This window comes from Giraffa tippelskirchi, chromosome 3 (assembly GCF_054371585.1).
Source record: "Giraffa tippelskirchi isolate mGirTip1 chromosome 3, T2T-mGirTip1v1.2.pri, whole genome shotgun sequence".
NCBI classification, from domain to species: Eukaryota; Metazoa; Chordata; class Mammalia; order Artiodactyla; family Giraffidae; genus Giraffa; species Giraffa tippelskirchi.
In genome coordinates, this window is record NC_137277.1 from 108,850,441 (window position 1) to 108,875,034 (window position 24,594).

Consider the following 24,594-nt stretch of genomic DNA (forward strand, 5'->3'; position numbering starts at 1 on the left):
AAAGTATTACTTGGAACTGTAGCAAGTGTTCTCCAGGGTCCCACTTTGAAGAGAATTGGCTGAAGGATTGTGGTGGTGTGGTGGTGCTGGGCCCACCAACCCAGATTCACAGAACAAGACAGATGGAGATAGAGCCGTTTCTTCATCAGCCAACCACCCTACCTCTCAGTTCCAGGACCTGGAGGTAGACACCCTTCAGTAAGGATAGCTGGGTTCCTCAAGTCAAAAACCACTCCTACCAGCCTGAAATTCAATAGACAACCATCCCTTTGGGTCAAGTAGGACCATTCCATAAGTCCTGTTTAAAATACTACTACCCTTGGGAGAGATATTCAAATTAACTCACAACAGTGGATGATTCTTTCAGCGTTTCCACAGAGCTCTGAGGGGATGGGACACAGAAGATGAAGAAAGGGAGATGAAGGGACTGCTTTTGGGAATGCTGGAACAGGTGGGTCATTCAGATTGCAAGTCCCTGGGAGGCAGAAAGCTGAGGGAGGGTCCTGGTGACAAACCACTTACTTGTGCCTCTCTCCTTGGTCCTATTTCTCATCTCTGCTCAGCCTTCCTCTTTTAAGAAAAACTTAAATGAAAGCCAGCCTCCTCCAATGAACCTTCCCAAGGGTCTCTCCACGGAATACAGGTCCTACGAGACACTCTTAGAAGAAGCTCTGTACTGAAAGCCCTTGGTGAGTCACAAGTAGATTAGAACACTGATGCCCCTGAGAAGTCCTGGAGCTGGAAAATTCTAATTTGTTTGCATAACCCAGCATTTTCCAAACTTTTTTTTTTAATGAAAAAACTCTTTGTTGCATGATCATATCTTAGCAATCAATTCTGAGAAACGCTTATCTGACTCTTGTGGTCTTCAATTGCAGTGTTTGCTATCTGAGTTTTCAGATAACACAGCCCTAGACTTCCTTCTTTTGCCATTTTCCCTGGCTAATGGCACCCCAGAGCACATGAACAGGAAGGAGAAGAGGCCAAATGCATATTGAACCCTCTCCTGGTTCTTGTTGGCTTTCCTAGCAAATGATTTAGTTGGGAATAGATTTAAACAATTCTTCACTTTATAGTTAACAGATTAGCCACAGATCGCAATTATCTAGTCTCTTATTTCTTTATTACTTTGGAAAAATTGGACTTGTTCTCAGCCAAACTTGGCTCCTTTAAAAGCAGTAGCCTCCATAGTAAGCGTCTTTTAATTATCTGTAATCTTTGGAAAGAGCCCAAATATCTCTCCTCCCCAAGGAGAGCTAATTCAGGGAAACTACCCTTGTTTCTGGCCAGAGAATAGTTCAAATACAATCAGTACAGATTTGACTGGATGTCCAGGATGTTGCCGGGAAGCTGCAAGTGTTAGTCGCTCAGTTGTGTCCGACTCTTTGCGACCCCATGGATTGTAGCCCGCCAGGCTCCTCTGTCCATGGAATTCTCCAGGCAAGAATACTGGAGTGGGGTGCCATTCCCTTCTCCAGGGGATCTTCTTAACCCAGGGATTGAACCTGGTTCTCCTGCATTGCAGGTAGATTTTTTACCGTCTGAGCCACCAGGGCAGCCCAATAGCTGCCAGATTTTGAGACAAGTCTCTGAACCAGACACCTTGTTAGAAATGCAGAAAGTGGGTCCCACTCAGATGAATCTCTGTTTGAACAGATCCCCAGGGGACGTGCACCTCTTGTCTCTCAAAATGAAACAAATACCAGGATTCATCTCATCTTTTTTCATCTATTCAACAAGCAATTACTGAGCACCTCACTATTCAACAGCTCTGTATTGAGGACACAATGGTAAAAAAAGCTGAGAAGTTCCCAGTTCTTATGCACTTTACATCCTACTGGGGGAGACAGACATAAACAGTTTAAAAAACAAAAGATTTCAGGAAGTGTTAAGTGCTGGCAGAAATAAGATCACTGTGGATTAGAAGACGATTGAGGGTGAGATACAGCAGTCAGGAAGGGTCTCTGAATAGGGGGAAAGTGAGGGAGGGGGAGAAAGAGAGAGAGAACACAAGACAGGTTGGAGCAGGCACATTCCAGGCATATGGCATAGCTAGAGCAAAGGCCCTGAGGAGAGTATGAGCCTGGGAACAGAAAGAAAAAAGCCAGTGTGGCTATAAGAGTTTCAAAGTCAACCACTCTAGAGCAGCGCCCAAGAATTGCATTTCTAACAAGGTCCAGGTGATGCTGATGCCTCTGGTCCAGAGACCATACTTGGACCACTACTGATGTTGAGCCTTGTAAGGCCTTTTCAGGAGTTCAGTTATACTCTGTTTGGTGGAATGTCACTGGAGGATTCCAAGCAAGCAAGAGACAAGATTGGACTTTATTTTCCTCTATCGCCACCACACGAGCAGACCTTTCTAGTATCCATTGCCACCTGGAATTGCATCTCTTTCCTGCTTTGCTCATCAAATGATTTGTCCCAGTTTTCCACCCTTCCTTTCCATTTCCTCACAAACATTTCCATTGTGTCTTCCAGACACCCCTGATCCCCAACTCCCTGAGTTCAGCCTCTAACAGCCTTCCCCACTCCTCCTTGCCTTAGTGAGAGCCTGGCTGGTCCTGAGCACACTATTTTGACAGCTCTCTTCAAGGCCAGGAAGGAATGTTGGTGCCTGCTTGTTCTCCACTGTTACTCCCAGAGTGTAACTCCTATCCCCTCTCACAAAGCCCCTGCCCGTTACAGGATCCTGCTGTCTGATTCTACAGCGAGACCACATGTTCTCGTTCACTGGGGGCTACACCTCCTGTTCTCCATCTCTGCACAGCTCCTGTCGACAGAGATGTTAACCCTATAGATGTCCCATCTAGCATCTTGGCTTCTCATTCTCCTTGACTTTCTCATCTCTAATGATCTTTTATTCCTCCATCTCACCTCAGGGTCAGTCTGTACCTTGTCACCATTAGACATTGTCCAGCTTCTGCAAGCTCAAATGCCCACCGTCTTGCACAGCCTCCTCTCCTTCAATGCACTCGTTCAAGTGTCCATTGCAGCAATTCAACTCTGTCAAGATCACCCTTCTATTGACTCCACCACTTTTTACTATCCATCAACTGCCACCTGTGTTCACTCTTCCTGTCCAGCTTAGGGTTTGTGGTCCATCACTATATATATTCCCTTCAAAAAACTCTCATCCTCACATTCCCCTCATCTTTTATTATAGCATGCTATAAAACACCATCCTCTTCTCCATACCTGCACTCAAGTAATTTACTGTTACTATGGAAAAGCCACGTCAGAAGACTGTTTTCTCTTTAAGTTCATGATCACAGACCTCAAAGGGGTACTCAAAACAGCTCAGCAATACTACTGTGTTTTTCTGGTAAACCAGCATTCATATTTTCTGAAACAACTTTTTTATCTTTAAAACTCCTGTAGCCCTTCCTGCTTCTTGCTCTCAGCTGATAAACTCTGCTCATATTTCACTGAGAAAAGAGAAACTCTCAAATGTGAATTACCTCACTTTTTCACCTTTAATTTACACTTCTACAGTCGTTGGCCTTGTTTCCTTCCCTCTGGTCAATGCCTCCATTGCCTATCAAAGGCCAGTCAGTCCCTGAGTGATCTCTCCTCATTCATTCAATCTCCTTCTCTGTTGGATCAGGCCTACTGGCATCCACCCATGCGTTAGTATTTCCCATCTGTTTCTTCTGTAATTTATATCTGTACTTCTAAATAATATGGCTATTTTTAGCTTCTTCAATTTTAGACATTTTCAGTTGCTTTCCTTCATCCTCCTCACATGCATTTCCCCCCTTCCATCCTCCCAATGTAGTAATATCACCATTTGGGGCTAAATCAATGTTCACTGTTTGTATTACTGTGACTTAAGTACTCACGGCTGAACTATGTAGAATATTATTCTTTGATGGGGCAACTTTGTTTCCTTGCGGTTACTAATTAACTCATTTTTTCAATGCTTAGTTTTAAAAGTATCTTCTACTAAGTTTTTACCAAACCTTTCAAATTGTAAAATAGCTCTCATGAGTTATGGGGAACGAATTAGGATGGCTTCATCACTCTTGAGTCTGGTGTTTTGGCTTTTGTGGCTGAAGTATGACTTAGCTGGGAGCATTGACCTGCATCCTTGAATGTACTGTCTCCAGTATGGTGGCCGTAAACTAGCTGGACTTCACAGCTCAGAGTTCCAAGAGTAAGTGTCCCAGCAAACAAGGTGGAAGCTGTACAAACTTTTAGGAACTTTTAGATGGAAAGTAATACAATGTCACCATATTTTAATGGCTGAAGTAGTCATATGCCTATGCAGACCAGAGATGTGACTGGTGATAGAAGCAAGGTCCAATGCTGTAAAGAGCAATATTGCATAGGAACCTGGAACATTAGGTCCATGAATCAAGGCAAATTGGAAGTGGTCAAACAGGAGATGGGAAGAGTGAACGTTGACATTCTAGGAATCAGCAAACTAAAATGGACTGGAATGGGTGAATTTAACTCAGAAGACCATTACATCTACTACTGTGGGTAGGAATCCCTTAGAAGAAATGGAGTAGCCATCATAGCCAACAAAAGAGTCCGAAATGCAGTACTTGGATGCAATCTCAAAAACAACAGAATGATCTCTGTCTGCTTCCAAGGCAAAGCATTCAATATCATGGTAATCCGAGTCTATGCCCTGACCAGAAATTCTGAAGAAGCTGAAATTGAATGGTTCTATGAAGACCTACAAGACCTTTTAGAAATAACACCCCAAAAAAGATGTCCTTTTCATTATAGGGGACTGGAATGCAAAAATAGGAAGTCAAGAAACACCTGGCGTAGCAGGCAAATTTGGCCTTGGAGTACAGAATGAAGCAGGGCAAAGGCTAATAGAGTTTTGCCAAGAGAACGACTGGTCATAGCAAACACCCTTTTCCAACAACACAAGAGAAGACTCTACACGTGGACATCACCAGATGGCCGACAGCAAAATCCGATTGATTATATTCTTTGCAGCCAAAGATGGAGAAGCTTTATATAGTCAGCACAAACAAGACTAGGAGCTGACTGTGGCTCAGATCATGAACTCCTTATTGCCAAATTCAGACTTAAATTGAAGAAAGTGGGGAAAACCACTAGACCATTCAGGAATGACCTAAATCATACCCCTTGTGACTACACAGTGGAAGTGAGAAATAGATTTAAGGGACTAGATTAGATAGATAGAGTGCCTGATGAGTTATGGACGGAGGTTCGTGACATTTTATAGGAGACAGGATCAAGACCATCACCAAGAAAAACAAATGCAAAAAAGCAAAATGGCTGTCTGAGGAGGCCTTACAAATAGCTGCAAAAAGAAGAGAGGCGAACAGCAAAGGAGAAAAGGAAAGATATACCCATTTGAATGCAGAGTTACAAAGAATAGCAAGGAGAGATAAGAAAGCCTTCCTCAGGGATCAATGCAAAGAAATAGAGGAAAACAACAGAATGGGAAAGACTACAGATCTCTTCAAGAAAATTAGAGATACCAAGGGAACATTTCATGCAAATTGGGCTCAATAAAGGACAGAAATGGTATGGACCTAACAGAAGCAGAAGATACTAAGAAGAGGTGGCAAGAATACACAGAAGAACTGTACAAAAAAGATCTTCACGACCCAGATAATCACGATGGTGTGATCACTCACCTAGAGCCAGACATTCTGGAATGTGAAGTCAAGTGGGCCTTAGGAAGCATCACTATGAACAAAGCTAGTGGAGGTGATGGAATTCCAGTTGAGCTATTTCAAATCCTGAAAGATGATGCTGTGAAAGTGCTGTACCCAATATGCCAGCAAATCTGGAAAACTCAGCAGTGGCCACAGGACTGGAAAAGGTCAGTTTTCGTTCCAATCTCAAAGAAAGGCAATGCCAAAGAATGCTCAAACTACCACACAATTGCACTCATCTTACACGCTAGCAAAGTAATGCTCAAAATTCTCCAAGCCAGGCTTCAGCAACATGCGAACTGTGAATTTCCAGATGTTCAAGCTGGTTTTAGAAAAGGCAGAGGAACCAGAGATCAAATTGCCAACATCCGTTTGATCATTGAAAAAGCAAGAGAGTTCCAGAAAAACATCTACTTCTGCTTTATTGACTATGCCAAAGCCTTTGATTGTGTGGGTCACAATAAACTCTGGAAAATTCTTCAAGAGATGGGAATACCAGACCACCTGACCTGCCTCTTGAGAAATCTGTATGCAGGTCAGGAAGAAGAGTTAGAACTGGACATGGAACAACAGACTGGTTCCAAATAGGAAAAGGAGTATGTCAAGGCTGTATAGTGTCACCCTGCTTATTTAACTTATATGCAGAGTACATCATGAGAAACGCTGGGCTGGAGGAAGCACAAGCTGGAATCAAGATTGCTGGGAGAAATATCAATAACCTCAGATATGCAGATGACACCACCCTCATGGCAGAAAGTGAAGAAGAACTAAAGAGCCTCTTGATGAAAGTGAAAGAGGAAAGTGAAAAAGTTGGCTTAAAGCTCAACGTTCAGAAAACTAAGATCATGGCATCCAGTCCCATCACTTCATGGCAAATAGATAGGAAACAGTGAAAACAGTGACAGACTTTATTTTGGGGGGCTCCAAAATCAGTGCAGATGGTGACTGCAGCCATGAAATTAAAAGACACTTGCTCCTTGGAAGAAAAGTTATGACCAACCTAGACAGCATATTAAAAAGCAGAGACATTACTTTGTCAACAAAGGTCTGTCTAGTCAAGGCTATGGTTTTTCTAGTAGTCATGTATGGATGTGAGAGTTGGACTGTAAAGAAAGCTGAGCACCTAAGAATTGATGCTTTTGAACTGTGGTGTTGGAGAAGACTCTTGAGAGTCCCTTGAACTGCAAGGAGATCCAACCAGTCTATCCTAAAGGAGATCAGTCCTGGGTGTTCATTGGAAGGACTGATGTTGAAGCTGAAACTCTCATACTTTGGCTACCTGTTGCAAATAACTGATTCATTTGAAAAGACCCTGATGCTGGGAAAGATTGAGGGCAGGCAGAGAAGGGGACAACAGAGGATGAGATGGTTGGATGGCATCACTGACTCAATGGACATGAGCTTGGGTAAACTCCGGGAGTTGGTGATGGACAGGGAGGCCTGGTTTACTGCAGTCCATGGGGTCGCAAAGAGTTGGACGATACTGAGTGACTGAACTGAACTGAATTGATCCAGACTCAAGGGGAGGGACCATACACCTCATTTCTCAATGGGAGGAATGTCAAAGAATGTTTGTGGCTATGTTTTTCAGCTGCCACAGAGACACATTCACTTATGCGTGCATTTGAGTAGAATATCTTTGGAGGAAATCACAAGAAACTGGTAAGGGGAGAAACTGGATGACAGAGGACAGAAGTCAGAAAAAGACTCATTTTTCCCTATAAGCCATTTTCTGTCTTTTATAATTTTGCATCATGTGCTTGAATTACCTTTTCCAAAAATTAAATACTTTTGATCACAGGTTTTCCTGGAGCTACATCCACCCCTAGAGGTCATGTCAGTTTCTAGGACACTCTAGACCACTGCTGTCCAATAGAATTTTCCGTGATGATAGAAATATCTCTGCACTGTCCAATGTAGTAGCCATTAATCACATGCGGCTATTACAACTAAAATTAAACTAAATTTTAGTTTCTTAATCATAGTAGCCACATTTCAAATCCTAAATAACAACATGTGACTGGTGGCTACATCTTGGTCAGCACAACTCTAGAACGTGGCAGGCACTCACATGAATGGAACGAAGGTGGGGAGCATGACATTCTTTCGGTCAATGGTCTCCAAACATTTTTAGTCATGTATTTCCCTAAAAAACTCTAAAGAAATATATACCCACTTGCAGAAATTAAAGTTAACGTCTAAATGCTTCATCCTTAGTTTGAAAATTTATTTTTGTTAGGAGTTATAAAAGATTAAACATTTCATAAGATGAGAACAAACTATAATCGGAATAAATATTTCATGAGATGGTTTGATAAGATAGGTTTAATTACTGAATAATGCAGAGTGAATCTGAAAGAAATCGTGTAAAAAATTTAGCACCACTAACCTATCCTGCTTTAGTTGTTCTAAATTTAGAGCATCTCAATGTGGGCCACGCTTAACAGAAATACATACAGGACAGGGAAGGACAGAAAGCCCTAAGGGGCAAAGATGCCTTGATGAATCATTAAAGAAGCTCCCCAGAAGCCAATACGTCAATCTCCCCATTTTTTCTGGCTTGAGGAGGTTTTTAGACCCCAGTGCAAAGCTCCACGTGAAATTGCAATGGGTGAGGGGAACATGGGAAATTTCATGAAATGATTTTAGAAATCTGTACTTGGAAGTTAACACTCTGGAAGTAGATTCTCTTTAGATCGTTCATCAACATTTACCCCCTTGAAAATCTATAGACCCTCAGGTGTATTTGAACCTGGATTTGAAGACAGTGGCCACAGGAAGATGGAGGCTGGGTTTGACAGACCCAGGTGACTGCTGCTGCTGCTGCTGCTGCTATGGAAGTCTCCACTGAAACCTGCCAAGGAGTAAAGATGAGGACACTTCCCTGGTGTCCCTCAAACCGAGACCCAGTGGCCCTGTCTGTGTCCCTCCCGCAGACCTCTATTCCACTCGCCAAGCCTTGCTTGTCACTAAGGCAGAACTATGCCCAGGGTTTCTTCCACAGAAGCTTGCTTCTTTTGTCTGGAATTTTTAAGTCTGTTCCATGTGGGAAGGACCAAACATAGGGCAGCCTTCTTTCAGGACTTGGGAAGAACCTAAGGACAAGACTTAGTTCCTTCCTACTAGTAGGTTCAGCTCTAACACTTCCCTCCTCACCGGTACCTCCTTCTCTCCTCCCCATCGAATTAATCCAGATGGAATGGAGGTGGACTTGGAGAAGCACAGTTCACTAGAAGAGGGGGAACGGGGCTGGGAGGAGCTGACTCACTGCAGCACAGTTGACAGTAGGCTGAATCGGGGCTGGTTACAGGGTCCTCCTCATGGGGCAGTCAGAGCTGACCTGGGGAGCACTCATGCGATGAAAATTAAGCGTGCTCAAAACTTCTAAGTCTCTGAAACTGGCCTCTGAATACAGCTCACAGGGTGGTATTTTTGTGCCACGTTGGAGACCATCTCTCAAAACACCAGTAGGGGGACTTTTCCCTGGCGGTCCAGTGGTTAAGACTCTGCACTTCCAATGGAAGGGGTATGGATTCGATCCCTGGTCTGAGAACTAAGATCCCACATGCTGAGTGGCAGGGGAAAAAAAAAATCCACTGGGAAAACAACATTTTTTCTTCTGGCCAAGTAAGGACAAATTGGTGTCTCTTTGGTCAAACACTAGAGGAGTGGTTGGCTTATATCTAAGCTTTATATTGTATATAAAGTATATTTCTTTAAACCTGAGAATCATACTTAGTACATGGGTGGTCACATGTGGCAAGAGGGAGCTGGGACCTCCATGGGCTGACCAGAGCCCCATTTCTCATGCCTTCCTCATGTCAGTGCAGGACTTGTGGGCAAAAGCACTGAAAACACTTAAATGGCCATTGAAAAATCCCTCTCTCTCTCTTGGCCCTGCAACTTACAATTGAATTTTGTAAGTCTGCATCTGTGTATCAAACATCTCTGCCATATTCCCTCGCTCCTCTGCTGTTTCCGGTCATTGCAGGAAGGGAGAGGATATTTGTAGGTGGTTGTTCCAGGCCAGGCCCTGCACTGAGCAATCTGTGCAGCTCTGTCAGACAGGGGTTAGCACAGGAGCCCCGCAACTTCACCCCACAATCCATTGAAAAACTCCACCTCTGTCTACTTGCAGAGTTATAAGAGATATGGGTAACAAGAAAGGTATACACATTTGGCCCATTTTCTCACACACAAGGTCCCTGAGACTGCCAGGAAGTGGCAAAACTAGCAGCAATTAAACACCTCATGATCAAATGGGGGACTAGATGGAGCCTGTGCTAGGGAAAGGCAAAAGGAACCCAGAGACATGCAGCTGCTGAACAAATTGAGTTGAAAGTGAAGATGGATGAGCTAAGTCTGGAAAATGAAGGCCCTCATTTGCCAAGAGGAATGCCAGCTTGATGATCTTCAGTGGAAGAAGCTTAAGCCAGTAAGGCATTTTCCCCTCCTTTTCTTGCCTTGGGATGGCATCTAAAACATCAATTAATAACTTCTCCAGTACATTATCAATTTGCCTATAGTTTTCACTTTAGAGAAAAGCAAGTGCCTACTATGAAGATGGTTGGTTTAACAACTTTAAAGACTTGTATCCATTTATTCTATCCTGTCCACTTTGGTGACACGTGCTCATCTCTTCTTGGAAATTGAGTCTGTATGAACACTGTCACAAGACTGTTTCCACGCCGCTGATTTTCTTCTCCCATCACATCCCCTTCATTAAACTTATACTGTCCAGGGGCTTCCCTGGTGGCTCAGTGGTAAAGAATCCATTTGCCAAAGCAGGGTTTGATCCCTGGTCCAGAAAGATCCCACATGCCATGGAGCAACTAAGCCTATGAACCACAACTACTGAGCCTGTGCTCTAGGGCCTGGAAATCCAACTACGGAGCCCTCATGCCACAACTACTGAAGTCTGTACGTCCTAGAGCCTGGGCTCAGCAGCAAGAGAAGCCACAAGAGGAGTTACCACAATGAGAAGCCAGTGCAACACAACTACAGAGTAGCCCCTGATCATTGAAACTCTTGAGACTCTCTTGAACTGCAAGCTGATCAAACCAGTCAATCCTAAAGGAAATCGACCCTGAATATTCAGTGGAAGAACTGATGCTGCAGCCGAAGCTTCAATACTCTGGCTACCTGATGCAAAGAGCCAACTCTTTGGAAAAGACCCTAATGCTGGGAAGGATTGAGGGCAGGAAGAGAAGAGGGTGGCAGAGGATGAGATAGTTAGATATCATCACCGACTCAATGGACATGAATTGGAGCAAACTCCGGGAGACAGTGAAGGACAGGGAAGCCTGGCATGCTGCAGTCTATGGGGGTCACAAAGAGCTGGATACAACTTAATGACTGAAAAACAACCATCTCCGTGAGAAAAGCACACACAGCGATGAAGACCTAGCACAGCCAATAAATAAATATATATACAAAATGATATATGAAAGAACAACTTACGCTGTCCATTTCCCAAAAGGCCAAGGGGGTAGGTGTGCTGAGGTGAGCTCTCAGAGGGGTCTCCCTTGGACTACTACCTAAATAGCTCATCTCACCCTGCACAGGTCAGAGAAGGAACAAGGACAAACCAGCCTGAGAACAAGAGGACAACAGTGGGTGACGTCAGCTGCTCAAGTTATCCTGGGTGGCCTCTGTCACTCTGCGTGGGATTACACTGATAGTCAAGTTGTGTTGACACCCTCAAGCAGCAGGGATCTATTAAGATCACAAGATGGAAAGATCCAAGGTAGGCCATGCCTTTGCTGTATCTCTTGCTTGAATTCCTCAGACAAGTGAAAAACCTTTCCATTTCCACCCACCTGAACACTGTATTCACTGTTCCTAGCCCTGCTACCTCTCCTGACTCCACCCCATCCTGCCTCCTGCAGAGGAATTGTAGCCCCTCCATGTGGTCGGGTTGGAAATGTCCTGGCTCAGTTTTTGTTTATTCAACAGAGGTTTATTGAATGCCTACTTTGTGCCAGTGAACAAATCAGATCCCTGCCCTCATGGAGCTTACCATCCAGCAGGGGGAAGGCAGGCAACAAACCATGCACATAATCCATAATAGCCTCATGCAGGATGCTGGGTGATGATTCACTGTGAGGGAAAAAAAGCGCTGGAGTAGGTGGGGAAACACAATAGGGCAGTGAGGGTCAACCAACCATCTCAAATATTATGGGTTACAGAATTTAAATTTCTAGAGAGCTCTTTCACTTATGGAAATATCAGCTTTATTTGCCCCAAGGAGGTTTTCAGGTAAGTACTGGAAGCCTGGTGAAGTTCAGGGTTGGTGGCAGAAGAGGCTCTAGAAGCAAGTCCCTGGGATCTTCCTGATGGCATTTGTATTCATTTCCTAGGGTGACCACAACAATGCCACAAACTGGATGCCTTAGAACAACAAATGTTTATTGTCCAACAGTTCTGGAGGCTAAAAGTTCAAAATCAAGGAGTCAGCAGGACATGCTGTAGGAGAACCACCCACACTTGCCTCTTCCTAACTTCAGATGATTGCTGGCAATCTTGGTATTACTAGGCTTACACCTGTATGACTCCAGCATCTGCCTTTGTTGTCACATGCATTCTCCCTGTGTCTTCACATGGTTATCATCTTATAAGGACACTAGTCAAATTGGATTGGGTCCTTATAAGTAGGGGTTTGTCCTACTTCATTACAACCTCATCTTAACTAATTGCATCTGCAATGACCCTATTTCCAAATATCTTCAATTTTGAGGTACTGTGGATTAGGACTTCAACATATTTCTTAGGGAGACACAATCAACCCTAACAGTATCAGATTGGGAAGAAGTGGGGTGAAGGCCAAAGATACATGTATGCTCAGTCTAGTTCAGCAGGAGAGAGAGCCAAGGATGCCACAAAACTCTCTTTAAGTGGAAATATTTCCAGAAAGCAAACATTAATGGGCACAAGTGTATGGGTATGGGAGAAAATAAGTTTTGCAGAGGAAAGTAAAAGGAGGAGAAAGTAGGGCAAAAATAAGGATTGAGTTGGTGGAGAGGAAAAGCAGGTATCTAAGCCCAGGAAGATACACAGGCAGTGAGAGGCACTGGAAAGGAGGGCAGGAAGCCCATTCTGAAGGGCAGGAAACCACAGACTCAATGTAGGAAATCTCCTCTCTGCGAGTAATTATTTTTGAATTCATTAAGCAACTTCCTGCATGAGGCTAGAAGGGCAGTGGGTGTTCTGACCAGCAAGCAGATGCTCTTGCTTCATCTTGGTTTAAAAGGTGGAAGAGCCCATGGGAGCCCAGGGCTGTGGCATTTTGTGACTGGTCTCCCTGGGCTGTGGAGCTGAGACCAGGCTGACAGACCCTTCAGCTCTGGTGCTAGCAGAACTGCCTGGAGGAGCAGAGCTCTTCCACAGGGGGGAGCACACACAGCCCAGTCTGCCCAGTTCCTACAAACAGGAACTCACAGCAGCTTGACTCCCCAATAGCAGCCTGTTAATCTCGGCTCTGAGAGCTTCAACCAGAATTCCAGCCCAGAATGAAACAGCTGGGGCTGGTAGAGCCCATTTCTCCACCTGGGGTTCTAGGGAAAAATGTATCACCTCCTTCCAGACACAGCGCTGTAATCAGCACAGATCACTGTGAAACACTGACCTATTTTTCAAGGTCATCCCTCAGCAGATTTGGAAAGGAGGTGACAGTTTCTCTACAACCTCTAGTCACCCAGCATCTTACACTAATACTCTTGGCTTCAAGATGGAAGTGAGTTCTGAACCCCTCACGCCCCCTGCAGGGTCCATCAAAGTGTCCCTATCCTGGAGTTCATTTTGCTTCTTAATAGCGGGCAAGACAGAACATTATAAAAGAGCTAAGGTATTAATAGATGATTATTCTCAGTTGACTGAGTCAGAGGTTTCAGTTCTCCAGATCTGGAAGTGACTCTAGGCACTCAAGCAGAAAAGTCACTTACTGAAAAGCAAGGCAGCATTCAGTGTAAGCAGAAGGCACAAACCAGGGTGCAGTGGGAAATGAGGCCAGGCAAAGGTGAACCTTGGCAACCATCTTCTTGGTTGCTGCCCCTGTGACTCTGGATGTTTGGCACTGTTTCCTTGGACTTGATGTGGCCATGGCACCTGTGGATACTCTCCAGTTGGCCTGGACCACTTCTCTAAGATGGATGGTCCCAGCTACAGCATTTGGTTGGAGCACCAGGTTCTGGGTCTCTCTCCAGCTGTCAGGAGTTGGGGAAAAAAAGATTATCCATAAATTTTGTTTCTATAGTAGAACATGGAGCCTGTTTTACTATTTTAGGATTCCTCTCATTTTAGAATTCCTCCTAAATAAGAAGTGTTCAATGTGGGCAGCCCAAAAGAACAACTGTCTTCTAGAATAATATGCATGTATATTCATAAGAGGGGCTTCCCAGTGGCTCTGTGGTAAAGAATCCATCTGCTGATGCAGGAGACATGGGTTCGATCCCTGGGTCAGGAAGTTCCCCTGGAAAAGGAAATGGCAACCCACTCCAGTATTCTTGCCTGGGAAATCCATGGACAGAGAAGCCTAGAGGGCTGCAGTCCATGGGACTGCAAAAGAGTTAGACACGATTCAGAACTAAATATCCCATATTCATAAGGGTCCCCAAGACAATTCTAGTCCAAAAGCTGCCTCTCCTGTGGTCTTTAGGCATCATGGCAGGTGGATAGGGAGACCTGTCTAATGTCATAGGCAGAAGCCCTAGAATCAATGCTCAATTTCTCTGATTATAGACTCAAGTGTTATTGACTGCAGTGGCCTCATTAAGTCCCCTGATGTCAACAATTATTTGCTAAGTGGATGAATGAATTGTGGGTCTTCTACTATGTAATCACCTGCTTCAAACACATCATGAAAAGAGGTAGGATAGAATTATCAATCAATAAATAAAGTCTTAGGGCTCTGGGATAAGTTGAATCTCTTTAGATCTCAGTGTCTTGATCTTCTTAGATAAAAAAATGGTAGGATGACGCTGATCTCTAAGAACTTACCTTTGAACAAATGGAAAAAAAAATGTTGATCATATATGAGACAATTGGAAATTTGAATACTTGATAATCTGATGATTCTAAGGAATTACTATTATTTAAGTGAGATCATAATGATGTAGTTTGGTTTTAAAAAGTTCCTTTGTCTTTTAAAGATGCAGACTAAAACAATTTTGGATGAAGTAATATGATGTTCAGGATTTACTTCATAATGAAGTGGAGCAGGAGAGCAGGAAGGAAAATAGTTGAAAGGACTTTGAGTTGACCATTGTTAAGGCTTGGCTTGGAAATTTGCTACACTGTTCTGTCTACTTTTTATATGTCTGAAAATTTCCATAAGGAATGATTTTTTAAAACTCACAACTCTCTTTTCCTGCAGCCCCTAAACTGCTCATCCCAGTCAGAGCTTGTGGTGGACCCTGGTAGTTGCTTACCCAATGTCTCTTGCTCTCTGGCTCTTTCCTAAACCACCAATTCAGGATTTTTCTGGATAAGAATTCCAGGACTTCCCAGTGGTTAAGAATCTGTCCTTCAATGCAGGTGACACAGGTTCAATCCCTGGTTCAGGAAGATCCCACATGCCATGGAACAACTAAGCTCATGTGCCACAACTACTGAAGCCTGAACACTTTAGAGCCCATGCTCCACAATGAGAAGTCATTGCAATGAGAAGCCCATGCATCGCAACGAAAAGTAGCCCTTGCTTGCTACAACTAGAGAAAGCCCGTGTGCAGCACTGAAGACCCAGTGCAGCCTAAATAAATAAAATTATATAATTAGAAAAGAACAATCAATTCCATCCAGGTGTCCCCTCTTACAAACACAGCACCTGTGAACAAGGCAAAGTGACTGCATTCCTACCTCCAGCCCTATTTGTCTCAAACCTCTGGAGAGGTTTGCTGGGGTTTCTGAGAAGGTTCCTCCCTCCTCTCCTGGGGAGCTGCTGAAAACAGCACTTCTCTCCTGCCAGAAGCTAAGAGGCAGCCTAAATGCTGTTAGCAGCCATGCTGCATCCTAGAGGAAAGTCAGCCCAGGATGAAGTCAACACATTCAACAGCAGAGCAGAGACATGGACCTGATCTTCTGGATCAAACAAACTAGCTTTCCTTGTTGTTTGAGCAAATTTGACCTTTTTCAGCCAAGCCTGCATATAACCAAGAGTAACCTAACAGATACAGTGCTCAGTGAACACTCGCCCTGACTATCATGAAATGAGGTCTCCACTAAAGGGAGGGAGCTCCATCCCCCAGTGACCACCAATGTTTGCGATGCGGGAAGCAGACAGTGTAGGATAAAAGAAAAGGGCAGCGGGTGGAGAGGTGTAGCAGAAGGAAGTGGCACTGGGACAATCTGCACTATTTTGAGCCTAGAGAGACAATTCTTCCTAATGTCAGACCGTCCTGCTTTGAATGCCACTAACAGGAAGCTCCAGATACAAGATTCTTCCCATCAGCAGGAATGTTGTGCCCAGCCCTTGTTGCTGTGAATTGTCTTTGGAATACAATGGCTTCTATCCCTTGGCAGAACATTCATTGCAGAAATTATACTGATCCATTTTTATAATTGGCTTCCCTGGCTCATATGGTAAAGCATCTGCCTGTGATGCAGGAGACTCAGGTTTGATCCCTGGGTCAGGAAGATCATCTGGAGAAGGAAATGGCAACCCACTCCAGTGTTCTTGCCTGGAGAATTCCATGGACAGAGGAGCCTGGCAGGCTACAGTCCATGGGGTCCAAAGAGTCAGACATAACTTAGCGACTAAACAACAACAACAATTTTTATAATAAAGGGATGCTCAGGCCATTCTCAGAAACAGGTGGCCAGGGAGGGTCTGCAGCCTTTGGGAGACTCTGGCTTTCTCCACACATTAGAGATGAAATTGCTGGTCTTCTCCCTCATCCATATGTCCCACACTTCTCGTCTTTCTTAAGTGGACTTGAAATTCAAGATGGCACCCTTGAATGGAGCATCTCTGCTTTTATGGGAGCTGGTGTGGAACATTTCAGGAAGCAATGAATACTTAACTGTAGAAAACAGCAGACTACGGGTCATCCTGGATTCTCCTCTTGCTCATGCCTCCCTTGGCATGCAGCCAAGACCCAACTTTTCACCCAGTCACTCCTGTCTTTTGTTGAGTCATTCTCCCTGTTCTAGCTTCTCTGCCACTGGCCTTTTGCAAATCATCACCCTCTATCATCCAGATGATTTCATTAGCCCAATAGTCTCTTTGAGTCAATTTCTGCCGTTTCCAACTCCATTCTTCCCAAACAGCCAAAGTGATCCTTTAAAAATGCAAATCTGGGAATTCTCTGGTGGTCCAGTGGTTAGTGTTTTCACTGCTGAGGGTGCAGTTTCAATCACTGGTCAGGGGACTAAGATCTCAAGCAACAAAATGCAAATTTGCCAGTGCCTTTTCCTTACCCAGAACCTGTGGATTGCTTCCCATTGCCAACTATGTTCTCGCTGCCTTTGCCAACCTCCTTGCACACCTTCCTTGTTCCCTCTGCTCTAGAATTCTAGACAGCTTGAACTCCTTAAACACACCCACTTTCTCACCTCAGGGCTTTCCACGTAAGCTGACCCCTCAGTTTGGAGCTGTCTGCTCTCTGCCCCTTCCTTCATTTGTTCAAAGCCAACTCCTTGAGGGCTTAACTGCCGCTTTCTTGGGGAGAAGGTTTCTTACTCTCCCTCACCCCTAGCCGAGCTCTGTCCCCTTTACCTGTGCTGGTGATATCACGTCCTTCTCCTTCATAATAAGCACTTTTGCATCCTATCTTTCTTGCCCTTTAGATTTAAGCTTAAGGAGGGTAGAGATTTTTGCCCATGTTGTTTCACACTCCATCCCAAGCAGCTATCACAGAGTCTGGCCTACAGTCAACAATTAGTCAATGAATATTGGCTGGCTGCTCATCAGGTATAGCCATGGGTGAGGCCTCCAAAAGTGTGGCCCCAATGACCCTGGTGACCCTACTTGGTCTCTTAAGCATCCCCGGAACTTCACGTCTACCACGTTCCTGGACAGAGCATGGAAACACACAGAGGAAGATGAATCAGAGTCCAATTCAGAACCTGGAAGCAACGCTATTGCCTTTAGGAGAAAAAATGACTTATTAGAATTCAGGACATTCCCCTCATAAGCAGACTTGTTTCTTACTGTTTGTTCTAACGTGTTTGGCATGACTCAAAGGTGCAGGCAGCAGACTTGAAACAGAAAGCAAAGGCAGAGAGGAGGAAAGGCTGGAGCCATTTCCTGTTCACCCACAGCACGCACAGGCAGAGGGTCCTTGTCCTCCTCCTGCTTCCTCGGTGATAAGTGGAAGGCTTTCAAGTCCTCATGTCCGTGCTCTCTCTGGGGCTGTGGGCACACATCCGGCTGGAGAAGCCACAGCTCCAATGTCCAGGGTGGCGGCCACTGAAGAGCCATGTGGGGAAGTGCTGGTTTCTCTCTCTGAGGCATCCGGAGGGGCTCAGCTTCCTGAAAGGGAAGGTGACCTGGGGTCACACCCTTCCCCTGCCACACAAGGCTCTGGGGGACCCGGGAGCCTCATCTTCATGCTTCAGAATCCAAGACCACTAGAAACTCAATGTCCTGTGTCCCCTCTGGAAAAACCATGAGGTCGCCTTCTCCTGGAGTCAGATGTGGAGTGGTTGAGACTGTCCTGTCTGGAATGGATCACTGATGGGGTGGAGGGGGAGTGAAGATAGGGGAGGGCCAAGAGAGCCCCAGGGCCGGTTCCTGGACACAGCCCAGCAGCTGAGGCAGCGTGGCCTCCTCCAGGACAGCCAGCCTCAGTGATCCTCATATTGGAGCTGAGGAAGGCCGGCAGGTAACAAGCATGGGGACCCTTCATCAGAAGGTGCAGGAGTAGGGAGATTTAGCAGCCATGCAGCTGAAAGTTCTTCCCCTCCTTGAAGCTCACTGTCTTTGGGTGATGCGGGCTCGTGGGAGACCTGCAGAGAAACACTGTGGATTCCTGGCACGGGAGGCTCTGGATCCAAGAGGCACCATATACACCTCCTGCACAGGGCTGAGCTCAGAACTCAGCCTCCCTTTCCTCTGCCTCACCGTGCCACCTTCAGAGAGGTTCCTCTAACACACAGGCCAACCCTGTGGGTTGTCAGCAAGAGAGCTGTGGGTGCCTCCCTGGGGCCCAAGCCAGAACTTTCACAACTTTTCTGCAAAAGGATCACTAACAAGAGTCACGCATGCCCCAGAGCAGCAGAGATGAAATTTCTTTTAAGTCCCTCATTCTATCTTAAAAATTCATGTGAATTTTTGTATCTGATTCCATAATATATTCATGCTTATTTTAATATAAATACATCATTTTCTTCAAATATTCAAATAAACTGTACAGCTCTATGAAGTTGCTGGGAGAAGGAGGCTGGGTGGGGAGGAGAAGATGTGAGGGCTTAACCCCCATATCTGAAACTCCATTTAATTCTCCCCATAACCATATGAGGTAGAGCCTTTTTTTCCCCTGTAAAAGAATCAAAACAGTACAGCCTTTCTAGAGTAGACTGTGAGCACCCCCCACAACAGAAGTCCCTAAAAGAAACCTGGTATAATAATTTATTATATAGTATCTGTGGCACCGTCATGTCCATGGGCCTTGCCAGGTTGTTGACCATCCCTGGCCCCTGGACTCTGTGAGGTGTGTCTTGATCAAATGGTGACTTACAGACATGGTTCTGACCCTTTTCATGGAAAGCAGTGGCCATCTGCCCATATCCCATTCTGTTAATTAAATGTAAGCTTGGGCTTCCCTGGTGGCTCAGAGGTTAAAGCATCTGCCTGCAATGCAGGAGACCCAGGTTCGATCCCTGGGTTGAGAAGATGCCCTGGAGAAGGAAATGGCAACCCACTCCAGTATTCTTGCCTGGAGAATCCCATGGATGGAGAAGCCTGGTAGGCTACAGTCCATGGGGTCACAAAGAGTTGGACACGACTGAGTGACTTCACTTCACTTTTGGCCTGAAATCAGCTGCCAGAATCAAGGGAGGTGGCAGACGGAATCTGACTTATCAAGGCCTTTGCTTGATCTTTATTTTAGATGCTGTTGAACCCGATGGCGTGCTACAATTCATGGGGTCGCAAAGAGTCGGACACGACTGAGCGACTGAACTGAACCCGATGGGGAGTCATCGTCAGGTGGAGTCATGAGCTATCAGGCAGCTCAGGGGTCCGCTGGCATAAAAAGCAGACGTGATGGACCTTGATTCAGAGCCTGGTGGGGAGGTAGGATGGAGTTGGGTGTCGTGGCATCTGTCCCTCTGCCCTGTAGATGAGGGAATGGGATTAGAAAGAAGCTGCAAAGGGTCAATGAGCTGCTTGCAGCAGAGACTTTGGAGAACCAGGTCCAGAGGAGGAAATACAACATGGGGTGGCCCATGTCTGCGGGGAATATAGGGGCTCAAAGGGAAGGTGGTGTCCCGAAAGATCGGGCCAAAAGGGTCATGAGCAGTTTCGTGGGCTGCAGTCAGCAATGAGGGGCCAGGCAGAAGGTCCTGAGGGATGAGACTGTTCTTTCACACTGACAAGACTCCAGAAATACCCAGAGGGAGCCTTAAAGGGGACGCCTGGGAAGAGGCAATGGGCCAGTATAATTTAATGTTAATGTTTAAGTGGCCTAGTAAACACCCACATCCAGGGAAGGTATGGGGAAATTCAGTTTAGAGAAAATTTCCATCAACCAAGCATTTAATTACATGATTGTTTTTTGCCTACATAGTTCCTAAAAACAAAAAAAACAAAATGGAATTTCTACATGGAATGAATTTGCCTCTTTCAAGTGGCAGTTCAGACACAACATGAATGGATCTGGAGGGTATTATGCTTAATAAAATAACTCAAAGACAAATGCCATATGATATGACTTATATGTGGAATATAACAAAAAAGAAACAGACTCACAGATCTAGAGAACAAAGTAGTGATTACCAGTGGGGAGAGGGAGTGGGAAGGGAGAAGACAAGGGAGGGGCTTAAGAGGTACAAACTACTATGCATAAAATAAATAAGCTACAGGGATATACTGTACAGCACAAGGAATAAAACCAATATTTTATAATAACTACAAACAGATTATAACCTTTAAAAATCGTGAAGCACTGTTACCTGAAACTTAAACTGTACATCAACTATACCTCCATAAAAAAATAAAGTGGGACCACAAATGTTGCACACACGTTCCAAGACACTCAAGATATTTGTAGAAATTATCTTTGGGAACTGACTTCAGAACCATCCCATGAGTCATACTTTAGAGTCAGCTGGTTTGATCACCCAGCTTTGCCTTTGAGTAATTTTTGTTTGATTCCAAAGATAAAATTCTCTATCAAATAATCATGCTCTTTTACCAAGCTCATGTCTCTGGAGATGGCAAATTTCTTGACCCAGTGGGGCCTGTCTGGTCTGTCTTTGGCTACCCAAGCCCTGACCAGGCACTTCAGAAATCCTTGATCAGTATTTAGTTGTGAGGCTGTTCACTCCATAGCTGTATTTCCACCTCTGTTATGTCTTATCCACATTGCAGACATCAAAACATTTGCCTTCTCCCCTTGGGTGGCTTTTGGTATCAAATAGTTAATGCTTACTCCAGAAAAGGAAGAGTTATTTAAATCTGCACCCACCAAAAACCCACAGTAGAAACAGTTTCTGGAATGAGCATCAGTCGTTCAGCTTTTTCTGTTGGCTGACGTCACAGAGAACAGTCTGTCAACATTTCTCCCTGCACTGCTTTTCTTTTCAGGGGCATAGAATCAAGATGAAAAAGCACAGCTCTGGGAGTGCACAGAACAGAGAGCCGGCACTCAAGGGATTGATTATATATTCACTTGTTTATTACAATTTTTAAAAATGGCCCAACTGCTTCAGCTCACACAAGCTGGGCTGAAATATTTCACTTGATAGGATTCTCATCTGGTGGTTACAGAACTGACTGATTCAATGCTAAGGTTTTTTTTTTTTTTTTTTAACCCTAAAAGAAGAAAATAAAAATTAAGTAAAAACTAATGTTTGTACCTGAAACTGGGATTCAAACATTCAAGTGTGTTCAGGGAACCTCCCCTGCTTTGTTTCCCCTTCCTTGTGGGGGGAGATCCATGGCAGCCACCTTCTTCCATGGTGCACACGTGAACCACCTCCTCTAAAAGAAATTCCCCCATGTGATCTGAAGGCCCAGGCCCATTTGTCTCTTGTAAAATGCTCTCAGGTGATTCTGATGCTGACGCCTCATTGAGAACACGTGATCTATATCCTTCTGACCCTGTTGTTCTGTGGTTTCTCGCCAGTGATCGTCATTATGCCTGCCGAGTTATATTTTGGACAAATGATGGACTAGTCCAGATCCAACTGTCCTACACAGAAGGAGAAATTTATTGGCTCATGTAACTTGAAAGTCCAAGGACAGGTTTGGCATAAGACATTGCTTGATTTGGCTACTCAAATTGTGTCAAGATGAGGATTCTCTCATCTCTTGGCTTGACCCTCTTATGCTGTTTCTCTTCTCGGACCTCTTGTGGAGGCCAGATTGCAGCCAGCTGCTCTTGCCTTGAAACTTCCAAGTCTGTCAGAAAGTTAGCCTGTGTTTCTCAGCTGTTCGAATGAAATTCTGTGATCTGATCCTCTCCTTGATCTAAATGGGCTCCCAGGTGCCCATCTCATCTATACCAGGTACAGGTATGCCTTGATAGAACACAGAAGTCACTCTAGAAACTTAGAGCAGAGAGGGACTTAACTTTAGTAACAGGCTCTTACAAGATTGTTGGATCATCTGAAGGAATGTTCTGGGTTGAATCTTTAGAAGTGACTCCAAGAATACAGCAGAACTAACCTCCTGGAGCAAGAAGGGTGGATAAGGAAGCCACTATGTGAATAGTTGAGTTGAAGACCACCTGTCATATTTGTGAATCAGGGATTGGAAGGCCAGGGGACTGATGGCACCACTGCCATTGTCAACAACCTGCTTCTCAAACCCAAGACATGACTGATCAGATGTTGGACCACTGCTGCAGGAGGAACTGTCTCTGTGAGCATGTATGCCTGCAAAAAACTTGGAAGTCACCATCTCTTCTGTACTTCTGCCTTGCAAATCTAGTTTCAGTGAAAATTTTGGATTATACTTTGCATTCAGGTCACTGCCTATAGAAGAATCTTGAAAAGGTAAGTTTTAGCTGTATAGCCTCTACAACACAACGAAGCACACTGGAGGGTCTTGGAAAGGACTCTAGGGGACAGGGGCCAGTGCTCTACAGGAGGAGGGTGCAAGGCTTTCCTCAGCCAGGCCTTGAGTTGCACCCCCAGTTTCTGGGACTGGGGGAAGGGTCAACTCCATCTGAAGCCTGGGGATTAAGAGTGGGATGAGCTTGGGTGTCCAGAGGAAATTAGGTTATAGAATAACTATTATATTATGACTACAAAGAGAGTTAAAAGATGCTGAATGGGACTTCCCTGGTGGTCCACTGGCTAAGACTCCACGCTCTGTGCTCCCCATGCAGGGGACCTGGGTTTGATCCTTGGTCGGGGAACTGGATCCCACATGCCACAACTAAGACCTGGTGCAGCCAAATAATATTAAAAAAAAAAAGATGCTGGGTGACAAAACCCCAAATATGTCCCTTGCAAGGTATATGATGCCTTATGGTTTACAGGTAACTTCACCTGCACTATTCCATTGGATTCTCATAAAAGCCCCATGAAAGGGAAGGTCAAAAACCATGATTCCCATCTTACAAATGAGGAAGCCCAGATTCCAAGGTTACCAACTCACCCAAGCTAATCCCATGCAGCTGCTGGGAGGCAGTGCTTTGATTCAGACTCTGACTCCTGGCTCAAATCCTATCCCTGTGTGCTGGAGCAGAATGTGCAAGAAATGTCTTTCTGAACCAGTTTCTGAGCCCTGGCCCTTGTGTTCAGAGCCTTGAGAGGGACAGCAGTCCCCCACTTTCTGGCAGCTCTGGCCAGACTGCTCAGGGACTCTGCACAAGGCAAGGGAGGGAACTTGCACAAGTCTCCCTTCATTTGCTCTCTTCATGTGCAGAATGAAACAGTTTCACATTTGTTTAACGCTGAGTGTTCCAAGGTGCCACACTACCACTTGAAATATATGAATTTAGGGCATAGAGGGGCTCCTGTTTCTCCCAAACAGCAATATTTTTAGCATTAGCCATTCCCACGTAGATGCAAAAATCTTCTTTGATAATAGATCAAAGCAAATCCCTCCTCCTAGCCTTCCTTGTGGGCTGTGAAATGACAGGGTCTGCATAAACCAGATTAGAGTGTGCGGAGCTGCTACCAGCATTACAAATGCCGCCTGGTGTCAGCACCAGGGGAAACCTCCACTGCAGGCTCAGCAAGAGCTTCCTGCCAGTGACCCTCAACCCTTGGAGACTCAGGCCTCAGTGGGACTGAGACCTCAAAATGGGACCACGCAGAGTCCCAGCAGCACTACATCTTAAGGGAGGGGACAGTGTGGGGCAGCAAGAATTTGGGGGCGGATTCTTGGGGAAGAAGAGGAACCACTCGTGTCTGCCCCCTAGAAGATCTGTCCTGCAGCCTCACACAGCTGCTGCCGGCAGACGGCTCCACTCTCAGGGCAGTGGGCCAGGACTGGGTGATACAGGAGGTTCTACCTTTGCATGTGTGTGGACGGGTCATCACACCCCTAGAATCCTTACCGCCTGCCTTAGCTGGGTCTGCTGTAACAAATGACCACAGACTGGGTGGCTTAAATAATGGACATTTCTCACAGTTCTGGAAGCTAGGAAGTCTGAGATCAATGTGCTGGCAATTTCCGTTTCTGTTTCTTTCCCTGGTTTGCAGATAACCCTCTACTCATGTGCTCCCGTGCTGGAGAGCAGAGAGAGAAAATTCTCTCTTCTTTTAAGGACACTAATCTCATCACAAGGGATCTACCCTCATGACCTAGTCACCTTCCAATACCATCTTAATACCA

The 24,594-nt window shown here is 45.1% G+C and overlaps 1 protein-coding gene and 1 long non-coding RNA gene across 3 annotated transcripts in view; one reads left to right on the forward strand and one right to left on the reverse strand.

The window, feature by feature from the left end:
- The window catches only part of EPC2 (enhancer of polycomb 2), a 250,165-nt gene extending 236,510 nt beyond the window's left edge, over positions 1-13,655 (reverse strand). The window contains exon 1 of the mRNA XM_081580544.1: positions 13,589-13,655. The gene's annotated coding sequence lies outside the window, so the exon portion shown is untranslated. The remainder of the gene's footprint in view (positions 1-13,588) is intronic.
- Positions 48-12,337, forward strand: LOC145542199 (uncharacterized). Of its 2 annotated transcripts, none has more exons than XR_014079647.1 (4): positions 48-198; positions 368-451; positions 11,213-11,394; positions 12,008-12,337. It is a non-coding gene; the product is annotated as an uncharacterized LOC145542199 (long non-coding RNA). The 2 variants fall into 2 exon arrangements; XR_014079648.1 differs by having other exon boundaries at positions 48-184.
- Positions 13,656-24,594: the final 10,939 nt, after the last annotated feature.